General features: G+C 40.3%; 1 pseudogene; it reads right to left on the bottom strand.

Annotated features, from left to right (window-relative positions):
• Positions 1-22,315, bottom strand: part of LOC132828617 (Ig heavy chain C region-like) — a 62,590-nt pseudogene extending 40,275 nt beyond the window's left edge.
• Between the last annotated feature and the right edge of the window lie 508 nt (positions 22,316-22,823).

Genomic DNA, 22,823 nt, shown 5'->3' with positions numbered 1-22,823 from the left:
AATATTTAATATTAGGTACACAAACGTTATCCAAATACGGTGGATGTTCAGAGTGCTAATATTAACGCCATGAAGATCAGATGCAGCAACAGAGGTAGATTATTAGCCTCCAGTCTGCTCCGTTTATCCAATGTAGCCAATGTTGATTCTCAACTGCATTTCCTTGCCATTTTCCATTCCATTACTGATCGAAACGTATATCAATTCCAAATACCTGTCATCACAAGATTCATTACAAATTGAATTTCAAGCTCTGTTTTCTCTTCTCCCTGTCCTGTGCTCCTGTAGTGTGAACGCTTCATACCATGTTTAAAAATATTTCACCAGATTCTTCCAATAGTCTCCGATTTGTAAACCACATTTGAATGACCGTAAACTTCCTGTTTTATCCCACGTCACTTGTTGCGTATTTCCTTCATTGACTATGCGATTCTTGTCGAGATAACTTCAACGTTGAAATGTTATTGATGGTGCTAAATCAACTTCAACTGCTGCCCCACTATTGTTTTTCTATGGAAATTTCTCCAACCTCTTCTCGAAAATCTCAAATCTGCATTCCTTGGATTTCAGTCTATTGCATCTTTGATATCTTAGAACTGGTGACAGATGTGTCTGAAAATATATTTTGGCTTCACCCTCGAATTAATATTATCTGCGAGACTGTGATCTTATTTCCAAATATACCTGAAGGATTTAAAGGCATTCCTTGCAATTATAAGTGGGTGAGCGAAACGTAATGAATGGAACAAAATGGAAATTCTTAATCTATAAATAAAATAAACTGTTCTTGAACTGGGCAAAGAAAAGTTACTTGAGAGTTCAGAAGCAGATTCTGTGTTGTTAAAATAGATAATCTAGGAGACACTACTTTGTTGGTTGTATCCAAAACCAAGCAATTGCCATGGAGGAAAGAGTGGAGCAAATTTGCTTTAACTTACAAAAGTAAGGCTCAGAAGTATATGGTTCCTACTCTTTCCATGCTTTCTTTCTCACTAACTTTCTCTCTCTCCTTCTCAGTCACACTGGCTTTTTTGCAAACCAGCGCCGTTTTTCCTTTCGACCTCCAGTTTTCACTGCTTCCCTCTGTCACTCTTCACCTTTTTCTCATTGCTTGCTATCCTTTAAACCATACCTCGAGTTTTCACCCACCCTTTCAGTAACCATCCACGATCAATCTCCTCTCGCTCTATTTCTCAGTCTCTCGCTTTCTCCCTCATGCTCTTTCTGTATTAAACAAGCACACTGTCTTAGAGCTGACAGTACATTCCGTCCAAATGTCTATGTGTGGTATATATTGCAACGTGGCAGCGGGAAGTGCTCGTGAATACAATGTTTTTTCAGCTAGTACAGGATTGCACACGCACACCAGCTCACCACTTCTTTTACACATTCAATGTAAAAGAGTTTACAGGCCTCCTCCGGAATATTCAGGAATCCCTCCCACCCCGCCCCACAATTGCCAAAAGAATTGGAAAGAATGAGGGCTCTTGTTGTGAAGTGCCAGTGTTCATGCCTTTGAATCAGGAGGCTCAGAGGCCAAGTCCAATTTTCTCAAGGGGCATGTCATAATATCTGTGAACAGTTTAATGAGGAAATTCCTACAACAATGTGAAGACGTATCTCGAAACCAACAGTTCCTAGCTGAAGTCCCACCTGCTCCAGAGGAGCAGATTAGCATTTTTGAATAGCTTGACTGAATAAGTTGAAATGAATGTGTGAAGTATCCTGCGGCACAAAAGCTGTGGGTTCAAATCGATTCAATTCCTCGTTTCAAATTCCACCTGCTGGAGTTTAATCATGTCTCTGTAGATTTAACGTATTCAAATAGGTACCTCTGAACCAGAAGGCTCGGGTGCAAAAAATAATTCTTTTGTATGTGGGCAACAGAATAACTGAACAGGTTGATTCGAAAACATAGGAAAAACGATGTTTAGAGCCCTTGCAATACAGTGATAGTGGGAGAAAAGGAGGACTGCAGATGCTGGAGATCAGAGCCGAAAAATGTGTTGCTGGAAAAGCGCAGCAGGTCAAGCATCATCCAAGGAGCAGGAGAATCGACATTTCGGGCATAAGCCCGAAAACGTTTTGGAAATAACCCCAGGATTTCTGAAGAAGGACTTATGCCCGAAACGTCGATTCTCCTGCTCCTTGGATGCTGCCTGACCTGCTGCACTTTTCGAGCAACACAGTTTTCGGAACAGTGATGCTGTCCTTATCTCTGGGCTGTTGCGGCCTCAGTTCAGCCCTGTCTGCTCCAGAGGTGTGCAATATCAACGCTGAAACTAAGCAGATAAAACAATGCAAAGCAGGATTGCTTGCGAGGGAAAAAAAACTGTTCAGTTGTCTCAAAGAGCACTTTCAGTTGGGAATGGTACTGTTTGTGATGACTCTGCGGGCTGTGGTGCTCATTGACCGGCCTTGAGCGTTGTCAATGGCCTTTTTATTTACGACAGTCTGTTTGAGGATCCTATATTCATGCTGGGATTTTTACTGTTCGATATGCGTTAATGATTGAATGTGAACATAGAAGCACTAATTAGCATGTTTTTGGATAACTCGACAATTATTGCTGCCGTTCATAGTGAACAGAACTGTCTCGGAGCAGAGTCTAATATTAATAATCTGGGAAATCGGGTAGAACAGTGACAGATGAAATTTAATTCTGTGTAATGGGACGTGATGTATTTTGGGAAATTGCAAAATGGAAAGACATATATCACGAATCATGCAACCCGAGGTAACACTGAGGAACACAGGGAGCTTGGTATATACGTCTGTAGATCACTGAAGTTGCACGGACATTTACAGTGGTAAACAAGGCATATGGGACGCTTGCCATCCAAGACCAAGGCGTAGAATAATAGGAGAAATTAAGTCTTGTTACAGCTTTAGAAAAGAAATTACTTAGATCAGAAATAGAATATTGTGTTCAGTTCTGGTTGTCACACTGCAAAAAGGATCTCAAAACAGTTGACAGGAGGTAGACGAGACTCGCCAGGATGTCAATTGGCATGAAAATCATGAGGAGAGACTGGACAGGCAGGAGGGCTTCTCTGCGGGAGAGCAATTTGATGGCACTGTGAGGCAGAAATGCTAACCACTGAGTCACCGTGCCGCCCCAACATGTGAGATTTTATTTTCTCTATGGTTCGCGTACTTAACACCATATGGCATTCATGCAAAACGACGAGTAAGCGGCTTGAAGTTGTTCTGAGATAAATTTCTTCTACCCAGAGGGTGTAGGAGTATGTAATATTTGCCTGAGAGGGTGGTGGAGGCAGTCTCATAACATTTAAGAAGTATCTTGATGAGTAATTATCATTCCACGGCACAGAAGGCTGTGCAACAAGTGCAGTTCAAAGGGATTAGTGCAGTTTGGTGTTTGTCTAGTCTCAGCACTAACGATTTTATTATTTTAAAGGTAAATATAACACGTTGCATTTTAGAGGCAATTCGGTAGGTAGACCTTCCGAAATGGAAATACAACACAAATTTAATTCATTCACTGTCGTTGAAATGCAACAAAATAAAGACGGAATTGCTTTATAACAGAACACTAGCAAATTTAACAGAATAATAAATATTGTCAGAATTTCCAATTGATTTTTCCATTATACTCACGTCTTTGGTGATTACGCAGGAACACGACAAGAGTGTAGCTGTGCATTGTTTTCTGAATGGCCAATCACGGTTGAATTGCCAATCAATCAGCACACTTTTCACACCTTTTCATGCGAAGTGTATGGCTGTTGGGATCAGACACTACATAAAAGCTATTTATTGTTCGACATAATTAACTAACCTATCTTCTTGTTGGATCGTACAAGAATAAGGCGAGCAGTAGTTTAAACTATACATAAGCCATTCTGGAGTGAAATTGGAAACAATTATGACACACACTGTGTTATTAACTCTCGAAAGCTAACGGTTACTGGCAAGGTAAGTTTTCTCAATGAGATAGATGGCTATGCGTTAACAAAGGTGTCAAAGTTTTTAAACTTTTCTGCTAGGCATTATTTGCGACCTAAATGAACAGAATTACTGTCTATGCAATCTGGTATGTCTCCTCCAGTTCCTCTGACGTGCAATAGCGAGCGTTATTTTGGATTAGTGGTGCTGGAAGAGCACAGCAGTTCAGGCAGCATCCAAGGAGGTTTTGCTCCTCCTCGGATGCTGCCTGAACTGTTGTGCTCTTCCAGCACCACGAATCCAAAATCTGGTTTCCAGCATTAGCAGCCATTGCTTTTACCTAATAGCTAGCGTTAGTCTCTAGGTGGAGTGAAATGCAGTGACATAAACCCATTCTCTGTTACAGAAGTGCAACACGACAACAAAGTATGAACTGGTTTCTGATCATGGTGGTAAAAACAATTTGGTTTCTGATCATGTTACACAGTGTCATTTTCTGTCTAAATTCCATTAAATACAGCTTACGTTCGAAGTAAGGAAAGTTCGTGGCTTTGAGTTATCTCCTGGGATAAAAAAAAAACTGAACGATTTCAATTGAGTAGCGCTTTTGTATTGCTCAATTGAAATCGCCAGTTTGACTGTGATAAGTTGGGGAAGAAATCGTCCATGGCAAATTTGCTGACAGGTTTTTGTTTGTCATCTATAATTAGTAAAAAGTAGTTTGGTGAAACTGGGCAAAGATTCTCATAATCTGACCATCACACCAATCAGGGACATAGTATGGAAGATTCAACGTCATTGTTTCTGGAATCAATTTGCATTGTTTTCAGGCTATTGAAATTAATGTCACACATTCGGTTCCTTTGCAAGTGTGTTATTGGCTACGTAAGGTGTTAACATCACTTCTCTGAAGCCCAATGTTATGTCACTTATGCCCATTTTCCGCTAGAATATGGTTGGCAGTGAAGCCAATTCATGTGTAACGTTGACGATTTTGTTTGCGTAAAATATAATGGACGATCACTTTGACCTATTCCAATAAAGTTGATGATGCTTGAATGAAAGCATCACCAATAACTATCGAAAATCACTGACTCAAATTTGAATTAGTAGGCTGATATCACTTGAATATCTTGATGTATCGATACAAGAGCTGTTGAACCATTTACAATGCTCAGGAAATGCTTGAAATGAAGATATTGTTGCAAACGTTATTATGTTGGAAACAGCTAACATGAGGCCTGCCTTGAAACTAGACTTAAGACAGTAAGGAATTTCATTAAGAGTGAACTATTTAATGATGTCAAGAAATCTTTGGACTCTCAGCTTTCTTATCATGGCAAGATATGCCACCGAAAATTCACGATTTGTCTAAGGCTACTGAAGACTGACAATGTGGCTAATTGCAGTATGACTGTGGGGTGAAATCTCAAACGATAGTTCACAAGACATTGTAAAAACACTTTTAAATATCGTCTCTGGAGCATTGCCATCTCAGTCAGGCCAAATCTATTGATCAGAATCTTCAGCTTTGGGAAGGCAGGAATTAGCCACTGCGGAATGTAAAATCTCTGTGTTCTCCCATTGACAAACACAATTGCGCTCATACTCTGTAAAATAATTAATTAAAGACGATATGTAATATTCAGTTCAACGTTTAGTGTTGGAAAATTAGTGTAGGTCAGGCAGCAGCTGAGATGCAGGAGGATCAAGGTTTCGGGCAGATGCTGTTCAACAGTATTTGGGCTGTGAGCAGATGGGGTGGAGGGATAGATGGGAGGGAGGTGGGCTGGGCGAACTGTAGCTGAGAGTGTGATAGATAGACGAACATGGGGGCAATGGTGATAGGTCAGAGAGGAGGGCAGACAGATCAGACCAGTGATGAGCGGACTGCTGATATGGAAGTTTGCAACAGGGATAAGATGGGGGGAGGGGAAATGGGGAAACTGGTAAAATCCACATTGATGCCGTGTGGTTGTAGGGTACCAAGACAGAAGATGAGACGTTCTTTCTCCATTCATCGGGTGTTTAAGGAGTGGCGATGGACGAGGCGCAGGACCTGAATGTCCTTGGTGGAGTGGGAGTGGGAGTTGATGTGTTCGGCCGTGGGGCAGTGGTGTTGGTTGCTTTCGGTGTCCAGGAGATGTTATCTGAAGTGCTGTGCAAGTAGGCCTCCTATCTTTCCAGTGTCGAGGCGACAAAATCGGGAGCAACAGACAGAGTAAACGACATGTGTAGAAATGCAGGTAAAACTCTGATGAATGTGGAAGGCTCCTTTGGAGCATTGGACGGAGGTGAAGGGCTAGGTGTAGGTGCGAGTATTGCAATTCCTGTGTTGGCACGGGAAGGTGCTGGGAGAGGAAGGTGTGTTGGAGGGGGCGTGGAATTTACAAGGGAGTTGCAGAGGGAACGGTCTTTCTGGGAAGTGGATGGGGTGGGGGACATTTATCTCTGTTGGTGGGGTTCATTTGTTCGTGATGGAAATGCAGGAGAATGATGAGATGTAGACAGAGGTTGGTGGGGTTGAACGTCAAGACCGTGCTATATCTGTCTTTGTTGCAGTTGGAGGGGTGGGGTGGTCGAGAGGTCCTAGAAATGGATGAGATGGGTTGGAGGGCATCTTCAGTCACATGGAAGGGAAAGTTGTTGTCTTCAAAAACGGAGGCCATCTGGTTGTTCTCTGGTGGAACTGGTTCTCCTGGGAGCAGATGCAGCAGAGGCGGAGCAAGTGGGAATAAGTGCTCGGGATTTTACAGCAAGCAAAGTGGGAGGTGGTTTAGACCAGGGAGCAGTGGGAGTCGATAGGTTTGTAGGTGATGTCAATGTTGAGTCAGTCACCGTTAATGGAGATGCAGATGTCCTGCAATGGGGGGGGGGGGGGGGGCGGGGGGCGCGTCTGAGATGGTCCAGGTGAAATTCAGGCCAGGGCGAAATGTGTCTGTGGAGTTGACAAACTGTTCAACCTCGTCGTGGGAGTTCGAGGTGGTGCTGATACACTCATCAATGTAGCGGAGGAAAAGGTGGCAAATGGAAGCAGTGAAACTGGACAAAATAACCGACAAAGAGACATGCATTGCTGTGGCCCATGCGGGTGCCCATGGCTACCCATTTGTCTGGAGGAAGTGGGAGAATTCAAAGAAGAAATTATTCTCGGTGAGGGTCAGTTCAGCCAAAGGAATGAGAATGTTCGTGGAAGGCCACTCGTGGAGATACCTGTCGAGGAAGAAACTGATGGCTTGGAGGCCTTCGTCATGGAAGATGGAGTCCTATTGTCCCTATGGACGAGCATGGTGTAAATGAGGCTTCGGGGACCAGGGAAGCGAACATATTGGAGGGGTTGGAAGGCGTGGATGGTCTCTGAATATATGTGGGGAGTTCCTGGACCGGAGGAACAGGACAGTAAGCAGGTATGTGGAAATGAGGTCAGTTGGACAGGAGGAAACTGAGATGATCGGGCAGCCAGGGTAGTCAGGTTAATGGATCTTGGGTAGTAATTTACAGTGCCAAGGTATCAAGATCTGCTGATTAGTCTTCAATAACTGATTCATTCATTACTGAATAGCGTTTCTGATTCATGACAGATAGATGTAATTCTCACTGTCTTTCAGGAAGAATTTAGATCTGAAGACTAGATTCCGTTGATGACTAATATCTGTGACATTAATTCAATGACGTTTTATCCCTCATTTTTGTTGCATGATAATTATCAAACCTTGTCGCTCTACTCTGCATAAATACAAGGATATACATTGCATGGGATCAAACAGTGCCTGCCAATACCCCTTCAATTCAGTTAACATCCTGACATGCTTTTGCAGCCCCCATCTAACAGAGATTGTAGCAGATAAAAAAGTATGATCTCGCAAGGAGAGTTTGTGGATGGGCAATAAGGTTTGATAGTGTCAATGCTGCCCACTTTACAGGACAGAGTTTCAATTCAATCTGACGATTGTTACGGCCAGCAAACTTTGAAAGTAAAGGAATAAAGCTCTGCACTTCGGTTGCTTAATTAAAAATTGATTTTATTTGCAAAAGGAAAATCATTTATGAGGCGAAAATATGTGAATACTGACGTAATCAGTGGAACGAACAGAATAACATTACATTTTGAAAACATTTTAGATTGAAGGTCAGGATTTCAACAACATATAAATGATTGGCAATATGGAGTAGATGATAGCAAGTACATTTCACACCACAGTCTTGACAGAATAGGAAGTCAATAACTAAATTACATTCCAACAATGACACCTATTCTTGGCAGCATTACATTTCTACAGTTTGCACAAATGAGTGCCAGTTTCATCTGTTTCTGACACTTCATTTATTTTGAAAATCTTAAGAATTGTAGTCTTGTCAATAAAATTAACTCAAAGGCTTGAAAACACATGTGGGAATAGAGTGAAGGTACTGAGCAAGCAAAAGAGCTTAAAGGGTGTGAATGGCTCATTAATTTCAAGAATGAATCTCTGATCCACTCAAAACAAAATGTATTCTCTTACATTTAATCACTTCCATTGCAACTTGGAAAGTTTGCAGCAAAATAAACAGCACAGAAATCAGTCATTTAATTATTAACTGTGATGTTACACAGTATCTGGTGCCAATTAGACTTCTTTTGTTTTTGTTAGTAGAGAGAGACAATGAGTCATTTCAACCCTGCTTGAAAATAACCCTTCATGAAATTGCTTTAGTGCACCTAATATCTCATAACAACAATGTTTCTGGGAATTCGTAAACATTGTTTGAAATAAGCAATTATATTTGAACACATTTCCACATATGTGGTATTACGGATAGTAATGGCAGGGTACAACGTCCATTGAATTTCTACGAGAATGTGAAATCCTGCGACTTTTTCAAGGTGAAATCAAATTGTATGCTACACTCAGGAATTTTTATTAAGTTGTCGCTGGACTCTGTATCTCGAAATATCCTGAAGATATTTTCAATCGTTCCCTCTGCTGGTTCTAGCAAACGAAGCAATTGCTCAAACTCAGCATTGATAGCCTTATCACTTATCACAAATAAAAATTCTGAACAGAGGAAATGTCGTTTCTCACTGTCAGATAATTAATAACAACTGTGAGGAGAAAAATATTCATGCTTGTAGATTTGTTTTCAAGTCTTGGAAAATGCATTTTCTATGTCTTCTATAGTAATGACTTGACATTCTGTCAAATTAATAGGCTTTTATCTATCTAATGCTCTTGGATAAGAATTCTATACTTGATTGCGTGCCAGTTTGGAAGGTTTCTCTGGTTACCTTTCTCAAAGATGTATTGAACACATGTCTAGCAGGGGAATAACATAGGATACACATCAATTTTTTTCAAAATGTTGCCGACAATTGGCAACTTTGAAAGATTCGTCTTCAGCTTATTTAAATGGGGAAGAGTGATTTCCTTAGCTTGTAGCAGTTTCATGAAATTTCTTTAACTCCAAGACTTAAAAAAGAAAGCGTGAAGGCAAACGTTAATGACCAAGCATATGCAAGTCGTTCTCATTCCTGAGTTGAGATCACATAAGAATACACGTTGAAGTGATACCGTGGAAGGGCCGATATGATTGAGAGCAAAAATCAATTCAATGCCATTTATAATCTGCATCCGATGGAGCTTCACACACAAGCTTTCAATGAAATCAGAAGTAATTGTTTTCAGCAGTGATGGTCAGTTCACCTGCAGAGAGCAAAAGTCCAATAATTACGCGAAGAAAATCTATAAAAACGTTTCATATTCTGAAGCATGCACAAAAGGCAAATATCAGTATGAAATCGAGTGGTATGCTTTGTGATCTGGAAAGGATTGACAAAACTCCATGACCAAGTAACCTCAACTCTGGATAGACGTTTCTTCAAGTATGCAACGTACAAAGCGAAATTTGGACTTGAAAGAAAAATAAATGAAGCATAGATTCATGTTTTGTAGTGGAGATTAAGCTCAGTAGCATAGCAAATACTGCGCAGAGAAATTCTCTGGCAATTTACCAAATCAAACGAGTAAAAGTAAATAAAGTTAGATCGCGGCTCGCGTGGGAAAATGTAAGCAAAAAAGCAAGTTACTGCGGATGCTGGAATCTGAAACCACAAAAGAGAAAATGCTGGAAAATCCCAGCAAGTCTGGCAGCATCTGTAAGGAGAGAACAGAGCTGACGTTTCGAGCCGAACTGACACTTTCTCGAAGCTAAAAAAAAAAGGGAGAAATAGAGAGGCATTTACACAGTCATTATCACCTCTTTATTGCTACCTTTGCTTCTGGAGCCAGATCTGTACGCAATCAGATCCCGGACCTTCCCGTGTCTTGCCACTTCAACACATAATCTTGCTCCCATGCTCATATGTCTTTCCTTGGCCTGCTGCAATTTTCCAGTGAAACTCAATGCAAACTGAAGGAACAACAGCGCATCTTCCGACGAGGCAAATTACAGCCTGCCGGTCTCAACATTGAATTCAACAACATCAGATGATTCCACCATCTCGACCCCTCTGTTTTCATTTTGCTCCATAATTTCATTTCATTTATTTTATTTATCTTGTTTTTCTATTTTTTCACTGTTCTGTGCCTCTTATTTCTTGATTGTCTCTCTTTCTCTCGCTCCCCACTCTCTCATCACCTTCTTCCTCTCCTCTTCTCCCTTTGCAACCCTTTCCCTCGTTTCCCATTTTGCCTCTGTTTCACCCATTCCCGCCCTCCATCTCGCCCCCCGCCCCCAACCAATCCCCCACATATTTTGTCACATAGCACTGGCCTCAGTTTCTAATAAACCTATAATCTCTCTCTGTACTGTCATTATCACCTCTTTACTGCTACCTTTGCTTCTGGAGTCATGTGTAAATGGCACCTTCTCTCAACCTAATATAAATACCTCCTTATTTCTCCCTTTTTTTTTGAGCTTTGACAAAGGATGTTTTAGACCCGAAACGTCAGCTCTTTTCTCTCCTTCCAGATGCTGCCAAATTTGCTGAGATTTTCCAGCATTTTCTCACTTTTGGGCAAATGTAAGGTTGTTTACAGTTGGCGAAGACAGTTCAAATTTGATTACAAAACATCAACAAATTCTGAGTTCCAGTTAATAAATTAATTGAATTAATTTTCTCTCGATGCCATCATCCTGCTTGCAACTTGGAATAGCCTCACTGAAAGCTGAGTTTGTAGTTGACAAAGTGATCACTGGTGCAGTAATGCTGGGACAATTACGTGTTTCAGAGGCCATTTAAGGACAAAATGGAAAATTGCACTCTGCAGCATATATCGGCAACCTGCTGAGAATCAAGTTTCTAACGTTAGAGTGGGAACTTTCAGGAGTAACAGTATTCAATGCTCTAGCAAAGCAGGAAGAGTGATCTGACGGCACTCTATGTCTGTGTGTGTTATTTAAGCACAAGAGATTAAAACATAAAATTATAATAAGGCCGTTGACTACACCTTGAATATCTCAAAACAAAATCTATGAATCTTCTTCTCTATTTCAATAGGGTGCCCAGTGTAATGAAGCTTTCACCTGTTTGCAAAGCAACCAATTGTCATGCAGGATGTTTTTTCTCTCAGACAGAGCATTTTGATTAATCAAAACTCTAAAGATCTGTGGATACTGGAAATCAAAAGTAAATTTTGAAATTGATGGAAAACCTCCGGCAGCATCTGTACAGTGAAACCAGATTTAATGCTGCAGGTGCAGTGAACTTTCTTCAGAGCTTCTGTATTTGTTTGTTTTTCATTAATAGATTACAGATTCCTAATTCAAAGCTATGTGTGGGAAACAATGAGCGGGGCATCCTGTTGTAGTTACACCGAATTCTTAACTTTGTATTTGGCTGCAGAGGACATACGGCAAGAAGAATATATTGGTGGTGGATTCTGCATAATGCAGAGTCACTCAAACGATGTCATGTCTTCAAACATCAAATGGGTTTTGGATAGTTGCAGTGATCATGGTGAATTTCTAGTAAGGTGGATTACACAAGGTGGCTGGAATTAGTTCTGAGCGAAATGCAGTGAAACAAGATAACTCTTGAGATGCATCAAACCTATGTATTGAACTGGTAACTCAATCATCATTATCTAATGGTGATATTGATGATGATGGTGTCAGAGTATGCTTGGTAACAGTATTAATTAGTGCTCTTACAATAAGGAGTGATGTGATGAACTATTTCCTCTGATAAAAGATGCTGGAGGTGTTGAGGTGTGTGGATGTCGAGTGCCTTTTTTTAAGAATACATTTTGGACCCTTGCCTTTATCAGTACGTATTTTAGAGATGCGAGTTCAGGGCAGTTATGTTGGAGCTTTACAACAGTTTGGTTCGTCCATAGCTGGATTACTGTGTGTAGTTCTGCTAACAACACGACACCAAGGAATTTTTTTAAGTGGAGGGAATTTGTAGAAGATTAAGCAGCGCTGGAGTGCTCTAAATATTAACAGATACTTTGTTCATCCAGGTTTTTTTCTTTACAACAGAGGAAATAGATAAGGGAACGTGATTGAGATGTATATGACTACAATCCGCATGGACAGGGTAGATGGGAGACTATTGATTCATTCAGTTAGGAAGCACCATAATTGAAAATGATGGTTGGTGTATTAGAATGAACTTTATGAAGTATTTGTTCAGCCAGACATTAGTGGGCATCTGCAGGGCAATGCCTCGCAAGGTAGTAGATGTGAGAAAATACGTTATAATATTTAAATGTTGACGTGGATGAACACTTCACATACAACTCAAATGCTGGAACGTGGGATTAGAATAGTTAGATCAGCACAACTCTGCAGAGATTCCGTTTGTGTGTTCTGTGACTGTATTAATCCACCACCAAGTCAAACAATCTTTCTGCATGATGTCGAGGATTTGGTATTGGACTGGGGTGGATAAAGTTAAAAATCACACTTCACAGGAGCAGCGCTCTGAAAATCCGTGTTTCCAAATGCAACTGGTGGACTAGAATCTGGTTTTATATTTTTAAAAAATATTTCTGTATCTATCCTGTAAAGATCTGGAAGAATCCTGCATGTTGCAAATAAAGTTGCCTCGCATACTTATGCTTTTCCTATAAATTCACTTTGATTTGTCACTAGTTAATCTGATTCATTAACTAATCTGAACTAAACTAATCTAAACTAAACTGATTAGTTCATCTGATTCATTAACTAATATTTTCCTCATTCCTTTATGGAGACGCACAACAATTTGAATTAATTTGTGCTGTACCTCGTTCCATTTTTTTTACCTTTATACTCTCGGGTCTCAATATATTTCACCGTGTCTAGCTTATTGCCACCAAGTATGAAATACTCATTTTAAAAAAAGAACAGTTTTCTACCCTTTTATGAGCTGACACTACGAGTGAAGCATTATTTCAATGACTGACATATTTTGGTTCCTAAATCCCGCATTTATTTTTAAATGGGTGCTTGAATTCCTCTGTGCAATCATCCCATGAGGACGTTTATTCAAGACGGCAGTTAATCACTAAAAATCAATTTGAAGAGGATTAATGGTTTTTTGAGGAATAGTTCTGCATTATGATGAGCAGATTAACATGATTTCATCTATGAAAGCCGAATGTAACACAGCTATTAAAATATGTTATTACCTTAAGCACAGTTACAAATGTGCTGTACAGCGAACTGAGAATAAACAGGACGACAAACGTCATAATGGATAATGAACTGTTGGCATCTCCATCGAAATTTTCTCGTTCGTTTTCTTCGATGTCATAGTCTACCGGGTCCTCTTTTATTTCAGGGATACCTACAATTAGTGGAGAATTTTATTTGAAAAATTACTCACATTGACAAAAAAAATCCCGATACATTATCTGTAATATCAAGACAATTGTGTGATATTTCAAAAAGTTCGTTGTCAGACAGAGTAAACTTCAGTAAAGTAATTAATGTTCTATCATGGGACTTCCATGACAGAGTAGACTAAATAGTTGTGAGAGGGCAGAGAATAGTAAACATGGCTTTCTCAGAGGGATGTCATGCCTCACAAATTTTTTGGAATTTTTTGAAAATACAATAAAATGTGTGGACAACAGGAGATCAGTTGATGTAGTTTCTATATGGATTGCATCAAAGCTTTTGAAAGACCTCTTACTGTACATTATTTGAGACAATTAAAGGACGTGGACCTGAGCGAAAGCTTTCACGCAAATCAGAAACTGGCTCTGTAATATAACCCAAAGACCATGATAGAAGGCTGTTTGGATCACTGGAAACTTGTGTGAAACGTTACACCACTCGGAGCAGTTTAAGGACTCATATTGTTCGTTAGATACACACAAAATTCAGATAAAAATGTTGGGGGGAGGAGGAATATGAAGCAAACTTGCAGAAGATACCACATTTGGAAGAGTGGTAAATAGTGAAAATCCTATTGTGATATGGAGACTTAAGACCGATGATAATTATCCCTGAAAAGTGAGATAATATGCTTTGGAAGGAGAAACAAGATGAAGTAGTGTTAGGGCATACTTGCTTTCATCTTTCGTGCCATACAGCATAAAGAAGTAATTTTGGACTTGTACAAAGCGTCAGTCAGGCCAGGTTTGGACTATGATGTCCAGTTCTGGTCTTGTCATGGCAGGAAGGATGTGACATGATCAGAGGGGAGAGAGGGAAGGTTCACCAGGATGTTGCCTGGGACGGAGAAATTGAGCTATGTTATGACCCTAGAGAGGTTTGGATCATTTTCTTCAAAACAAGTAAGACAGAGGGGGTAATGATTTACGTGTATATGATTATGAGAGATACAGAAAGTTTTAATAGAGAACACCTGCCCGCCTTAGTTGAGGAGTCAATCAGGACAGGAGCATGAGGTTCAGAGTGTCATTCAACTCGTCCAGAGAATTTGGAATGCACAGATTGGAGAGGTAACATAGAACATCGAGCATAGAACGTTACAGCGCACTGCAGACCCTTCGGGCCTCAATGCTTTACTGACCTGTGAAAATAAATGATGCCCTTCTAACCTACACTATTACAGTATTATCTGTACATATTCCCAATGTCCATTTAAATGCTCTTAACTTCGGCGAGTCGACTACTGCAGGCAGGCTATTTCACATCCCTTGTCATCTCTGAGTGAAGAAACTACCCCGAATATCTGTTCTAAATCTAACAGCCCTCAGTTTAAGCTCAGTCCCCACATGTTAGCTATCACCATCCGAGGAAAAAGGGTCTCACTGCCCACCCTATCAAACCATGTCATGATCTGATACATTTTGATTAAGTCACCTCTCAACTTTCTTCTCTCCCACGGAAACAGCCTCAGTTCCCTCAGCCTTTCTTCAAAAGACCTTCTTTCCATACCAGGCAACATCCTAGAAAATGTCCTCTGAACCCTTTGCAAAGCTTCAACATCCTTCTGATAGTGGGGTGACCAGAACTTCATGCAATATTCCAGGTGCGGCCTTACCAGTATCTTGGAAAGCTGAAACATGGTCTTGTGGCGATGAAACTCAATCCCCCAACCAATAAACGCGAATACGCCATATGCCTTCTTAACAACCCTATCAAACTCGGTGGCATTTTCAGGGATTTATGCATCTGGACACCGAGATCGGTCTGTTCATCTACACTGCCAAACATTTTACCACAAGCCCAGTACTCTGCTTACCCATTACTTCTTTGAAGTGAACCACCTCACACTTTTTCCACATTAATCTCCACTTCCCACTTCTCAGCCTAGCTCTGCATCTGAACGGTGTCCCTCTACAGCCCACAGCATTCTTTGGCAGTAACCACAACTCTGCCTACCGTAGTGTCATGCGCAATTTTGCGAACTCATCCTTTAAAGCCCACATCCAGATCATGTATAAAAATGACAAACATCAGTGCCCCCAGACCAAACCTTTGCTGCATGCCACTGATAACCAAGAACCAGGATGGACACTTCCCATCGAACACCATCCTCTATCTTCTTTAAGCTTGCCGATTTCTGATCCAAACCGTTAAATCACCTTCAATCTCGAAACTCCATAATTTGTACAATAGACTACTACGTGGAATCCTATCAAACGCCTTACTAAAGTCCAAATACGTCACATCAACCTCTTGACCTTCATCCACTTGCTTTGTCACCTTCTCGAAGAACTCAATTAGGTTAGTGACACACGACCAACACTTCGCAAAACCGTGTTGACTATCCCAAATCAAATCATTCCTTTCCAGATGATCATAAATCGTATCTCTTATAACCCACTGTAAGACTCACTGGCCTATAACTATCAGGGTTGTCCCGACTCTCCTTCTTAAACAAGGGAACAGCATTTGTTATCATCCAGTTTTCAGGCACTACTCTTATCAGGAATGGTGACATAATGATCGAAGCACAGGACTTTGCAACCTGTTCACTTGCTTCCCCGAGAATTCGCGGATAAACCCCACCTGGCCAAGGCCTCTTAACTATTTTCAGATCTTCCAAAATTGCTAAAACCTCCACTTTGTCAAGCGTAATCTCATCAGTTCTTGTAGTCCGTATCTTTGCATTCTCACAAACATTTCCCTTTTCCAAAGTGAAAACTGACGAAAAGTATTCATTTAGCGCTTCAGTTATGTCCTCAGATTCCACACACAACTTTCCAAAGCCATATTTGATTGACCCAATCTTACTCCAGTCATTCTTGCATTCCTGATATACCTGTAGAAGGTCTGCACGTTTCCCTTGTTGCTAACTGCCAGCAACTTTTCACCTTGACTGGAAACCTTGCAAACTTTGAAGAAATGGAAAAGTACATCAACTATCACAATATTCAAGGATGCGGGACAAGTGCAGGAACTTGCAATTAGTGCACGTTTAGTGCATGTTGGAGGAGACACGATGGAGCAAAGGGTCTTTTCTGTGCTGTTATGAATCTGTGCATCTATGGATCTTAAAATGCATTAATATCCCATACAATTGTGCTTTTCACGTTCGGAGAAAATAGTGAGGATGACAACAGCATCTGGTGACCACCAACTAATATCTTGCCTCTTGATACCAACAACAATTAAACAAAATCCATCTAAAATAATTACACTTGACAGCACTCGGTGCAGAACATTCATAGGCATAAAGTGGAATCAAATGCTAATTAGGTATTAAAGATTACGTGAAATAGGCAACAACTGGGGACGTGGAAGAGAACGCCAGTTCTCATAGAAAGATTTAACCAGTGGCCTATTCAGTACAGATCACTATATATGTTTTCTCAATTCGGAAGCACATAGATACTCCACCTCATTTGGCAATTATATTACTTCCAGTCATCTTTTACAATTGTCTTTGTATTCTGTGACTTTACAATTGTAGAAAAGTATTGATTCTCTTCCTCTGCAATTTCATGTCAGCATTCCAACAATATGACACTTCGTTACCTCGTCAAAATACCAATCAATTATTTGAACTCCTTTTTTTCCTGCTTTGAATCATGGCTTCATTTCTGTAATTAATGCACATTTCTCCAACTGACTGATGACTTGATCCAAAATGAATCATTCTAAGTTCAAAATAGCTTCCACTAATAAAGTTCCATTGACAGGTTTGAAGAGATCAGGTTAGCGATCACGTTATGAATGAAACTTTGCAGAACTATAGAACCATACATTACTGAAGGACACAACGCCCCAGCTTCACACCCAAACTGCTTCCAAATAACTTGAGGATTTCTGTCTCAACCATCAAACCAGGAAGCAAATATCAGACAGTCCCCAGTATCGTGTGGAAATGCTGTTCTCTCCCTTACTTCCCATGTCATCCTTAGAGGTACCCTCTGGTGAAACGACGATCAATTATTTTGTTCTAATTACAGAATGTGACTGTAAAAAAAGGCTTTACTTGTGTATAATACACTAATGTATTTCCCTATGGCTTCCCCGCAATAATAACATGACTTCGCTGACATACTACATAAACCCCTCATTATTTTGTACTGTTCAATTTAGTTAGAACTCTGCCGCCTGTCTTGGGAGGAAAACAACAATGGTATATCCATTTAAAATTTCTCACAACATTCTTGTACAACTTGTTGTCCCCTATCCTGAACAATTTTGCCTTCCCACGAACGTGGTGACCTGGACATTGAATACATTTAGTGTTCAACATTTCATCAAAAGCAGGAAAACATCTCATTGGTTCACACATGACTTTTTTTAACACATTTCGTCACCTGTTCTTCAGCAATCATGGACCGGTGGACGTATGCTGCAAAGTTTCTGACATCCTCTTCACTTCATATATTCCCACTTACAGACTGAATTCAAATTATCATATTTCACTGGCAGAACTGAACCACTGATATAAAGCTGCATTTGACGGCCATTATCATTAATATAATCGATGCCACTGCCTCTGTATCATCAACGAAATCCAAATCACATTAAACTATAAATCATGAATGTACACCTCAAATGCCGAACGATAAAACACTAAGTCGTGTCATACAACACTGGAGATGGTCAAAAACAAAGGAACACATTCTGCAGTGTTAAACATTGCTTCCTGTCGGTGACGCAATTTTGTAATCAGACTTGGCACTCTCTTGTATTTCATGGACTTTATTTTTCTGACAAGTCTTCTACGTTGGACTTCGGTAAATGCCTCACTATATCCATTTGGACATTACCGAAATACTATCCCTAAGAGTCCCTTTGATGCCATTGCACCAAAAAAAATCGCTTAACTTGATAACATACGATGTTCACTTCACAAATTCATTCTGACTTTCCAAGATTAGTCCATCTCTTTCTTAGTACCATTCCACCTGAACTTTTATAATTGGTTATCGTAAAGAGTCCTCCATGGAGTACAGACTGACTGGCCTTTAACTTTTTGGTCGACTATCAAGACATTTTCGAGGCTGGAATAGTTGTAGACTTACAATTATAATTGTCTGCTACCTCACATACATTTTGTGAGAATTGGCAAATGATCCTTTGAGCATCTATTATTTCCTCACTGGGTTCCTTTTACCACGAAATATATATGCACTTTCCAGGAGGTTTCTCTCTACAATACTTCCATTCTCATTAATATTTAATCTAAAATTTGAATGGAATCATTTTTTAAATTACACACTTTGCATTAATCCCCTCCTTAGTGAAGACAAAGAATTCTGTCACAAACAGTTAGTGGCCAGTCCGGTTCGCCCCAATGCTTTCATTATTCACCTTCTTCCCTGAAACAGCTCAATGAAAACATACTTAGGAATGCTTTAACTTTTCCATCATTTTATTCATTCTCTCGTTGATTTGCTACTCTCCTTTTTTTTAATTATCTTCGATTCTGGAGTTTTCTGCTGTTGAGATGACAGGAAAATGGAAGCATTCTCGACAGAATTGGATCGCCTACCTCGAGTAATTTTTCCATACGTCCACATTGCCACTAAAGTCATGAACATCAAACACCAACCGTACACTGTCATGCACATGCTCGGTCAATCTCTCATTATTCGATTAGCTCAAACTATTAGTGCACTCTCTTCAAAGTCGTTTCATGGGATGGTCCGACAATCTCACATCTGGATGTCCATCACAATTCATTTGCAAGGAAATTGCATCCTAACTTAAGTGAAGGTAATAGATTTTGCACTATGTCTCGGTGCAATCTTTGAAATTCTACAAATTTGAAGCAATACATGCATTCACATTCAAATTTACTTGCGATTGAACTTCTTAAAACATCGTTGCTGTTTTTTGCTTTCCAAGAAATTTGATTTGATTGGAATTATTATTGATACATACCTAGGTACAGTGAAATGTTTTGTTTTTCGTGCAGTGTTGGCAGATCATAACAAACAAAGCATGCAGGGTCCTCGGACAGAGCGGACATAAAACGTTACAGCTGCAGATAAGAGGCACAGAGCAAGATCAACATGAAATATAATATCTGAGAGTTCCATTCAGGAATCTAATAGCAGCAGCGAAGAAGCCATTCTTGAATCTATTTGCACATGTGCACAAGCTTTTATGTCTTCTGTCGGATAGAAGAGGCTGGAAGAAAACACAGCAGGAGTGAAAGCGGTCTTTGATTCAATTGTTGGCTTCCCAAGACAATGGAAAATCAACACGTCTTCAATGCTGGAAGGCTGGGTTATGTTATAGACGAGGCTGTATTCATGACTCTTGCAGTTTCTTGTGGTAGTGGGAGAAGCTGTTGTCAAATCGCATTATGATGCATGCACAGAGAAGGCTGTCAATGGTGCATCTGTGAAAATTGATAAGAGTGCTTGTGTACATATCAAATTTCCTTCAGCCACCTGAGGAAGTAGAGATGCTCTTTTGTTTTCTTGAACATTGAGACGAACATGGATAGACCAGACTAGTTGTTGGTCGTAATCACTTCCAGAACCTTGACACTGTGGACGAACCTCATTTCCGCACTGTTGATGCAGACAAGGGCATGCCATCAGCTTCACTTCCACAAGGCACTGCTCGACTCCTTCGTTTTATTGATTGTTGTCTTTACACCAACCCTCTTAGCATTCCATCTCTTCCTTGCATTTGTTAGATTTCAATAACTAATATAGTCAGACTCACAATTCCCTTTTAGCATGAACATTTCCCATTCTCCTGGCTTTTCAGAGATACTCCTCGTTGAAGGCCGTTATGCCAAAGAGGATAAACTTGTACTTAATCTACAAAATAATCCATCTGATCCCTTATTGGCCAGGTATCAGTCTATCCATATCAGTTTGGAGCCTCCTTGCTTTCTTATCATAACCCACGTAGTTAATTGCCACTGAAAATGTTGGAAATCTTGCATCGTGTCAAATTAATGAAACCCTAATTAATACCAATATAATGTCTGTCATCAATAAATCTTGAATTCACACCAGTATAGTTAACGCGAAGAAATTAGTGCTCATAATGTATCCAAGCATTTGGACAATTCATTCAAAACAATCATGATCGCAGAAGTGTCGTATCTGTCACAGAATAAACTGCTTCACAGAATGTATTCAAAGCTCACGTCCAGGGTTTTAGTCTATCAATGCCATTTCGGATTGAACTGACCTGTTGTGTGCTCTCAGCAACAGCTGCAACTGGCATCTATCGCATCCCAAAAGCAAATCTGTTTAGTTTACGCATATGCAATTGATAACAAGACTTCAGTGGAGTTGGGTGAGTTGCTATCGAATTACTGAGGAGAGAACAATGAAAATGACGGGTTATGATGGCAAGCAGATATTTTGACACAGTGAATCTCGACTGCGAAATTGAGAAGTAGATAGAAGGCAATTCCCAAACTTTATTTCAGTTCTGTCTATCCAAACCGTATACTTCAAATAGCTGACATAGAATGGTGGCTTAAACATTTCAACAACTAACCAACACATAATGTCATGGAACCCTCAGTAAATGAGTTTTTTTTAGCATGAACAGACACCACATAAAAAGCCTCGCTGTTTGTATTTTCATCATGTCACGCAAGATTGTACATGTACAGATTATATGTTTGTAGCAGCATCATTCGTCAATTCAAAGGTAGTTTCCGACATGGATAGATACCCCATTACATGACCTGAGGAATCTGCTCTGCTTACTGACACTCCCACCAGTACGGAATAGCTGGACAGTATACAGCACGGTCTTTCTAATATACAACAAAACAGCCACTGCAGAACCAGATACCACAAAGAACACAGAACATAGAAGATTATAGTGCAGTATAGGCCCATCGATGTAGCACCGACCTGTGAAATCAATCTGAAGTATATCTAACCTACTTTATTCAATTCTCGTCCATATGCCTAGCCAATGACCATTTAAGTGTCATTAAGTTGGAGAGTCTGCTATTCTTGCAGGCAGTGCGTTCAATCCCCTATTACTTTCTGAGTAAAGCAACTACCTCAAACATCTGTCCTATAACTATCGTCCCACAATTTAAAGCTATGTCCTCTCGAGTGAACCATTGCTATCCGAGAAAAAAATGCTCTCACTGTCCACCTTATCTTACTCTCTGATTATCTTGTATGTCTCAATTAAGTCACCTCCAACCTTCTTCTCTCTCATGAAAACAGCCTCAAGTCGGTCAGACTTTGCTCATGAGGTCTCATTTCCATACCGGGCAAAATCATAGCAAATATCGTCTGAACCCTTACCAAAGCTACCACATCCTTCCTATAATGCAGTGACTAGAACTGTACAAAATACTCCAAGTGCGGCCACACCCGAGTTTTGCACAGCTACAGCATGACCATGTAACTCCGAAACTCAATCCCTCTAACAAGTAAAGCTAACACACTGTATCACTTATAACAATCCTATCAACATGGGTGGCAACTTTCAAGCATCTGTATACATGGACACTAAGATCTCTCTGTTCCTCTCCACAACCAAGAATCTTACTATTAGCCCGGTGCTCTTTATTCCTGCTATTCTTTCCAAAGTCAATCACGTCACACCTTTCCGCATTAAACTCCATTTGTCGCATCTGAGCACAGCTCTATAGTTTATCTATGTCTCTCTGTAATCCACAAGATCCTTCGGCACCATCCATCTACCGAACTTAGAGTCAGACACAAATTTACTAAGCCATACTAGGTTATTTATAAGAATGACAACAGCAGTGGACCCCAAACATATCCTTGCAGTCCACCACCAGTAACTGAACTCCACGAAGAATATTTCCCATCAAGCACCACCTTCTTCTTTCAGCTCGCCAACTTTTGATCCAAACTGTGAAAGCACACTCAATCCCATGCCTCAACATTTTGTGCAATTGCCTACCACGGGGAAACTCATCAAAAGCAAAACTTGTTTCGAAATTTTCCCACTCAGAGACAGCCTCGTGTACAGATACACAGAACAGACAATTGAAAATGAACTCTCCAATCACCAATCCAGCACAAATTGCAGTCACATCACGTTAAACAGATCTATCCACGCACAGATATGCCTTTCAACATGGAGTTATGTCACATTGAAGAGCA

This window comes from Hemiscyllium ocellatum, chromosome 27, assembly GCF_020745735.1.
Source record: "Hemiscyllium ocellatum isolate sHemOce1 chromosome 27, sHemOce1.pat.X.cur, whole genome shotgun sequence".
In the NCBI taxonomy this organism is placed as follows: Eukaryota; Metazoa; Chordata; class Chondrichthyes; order Orectolobiformes; family Hemiscylliidae; genus Hemiscyllium; species Hemiscyllium ocellatum.
This window is presented reverse-complemented; position numbering and strand designations above follow the sequence as displayed.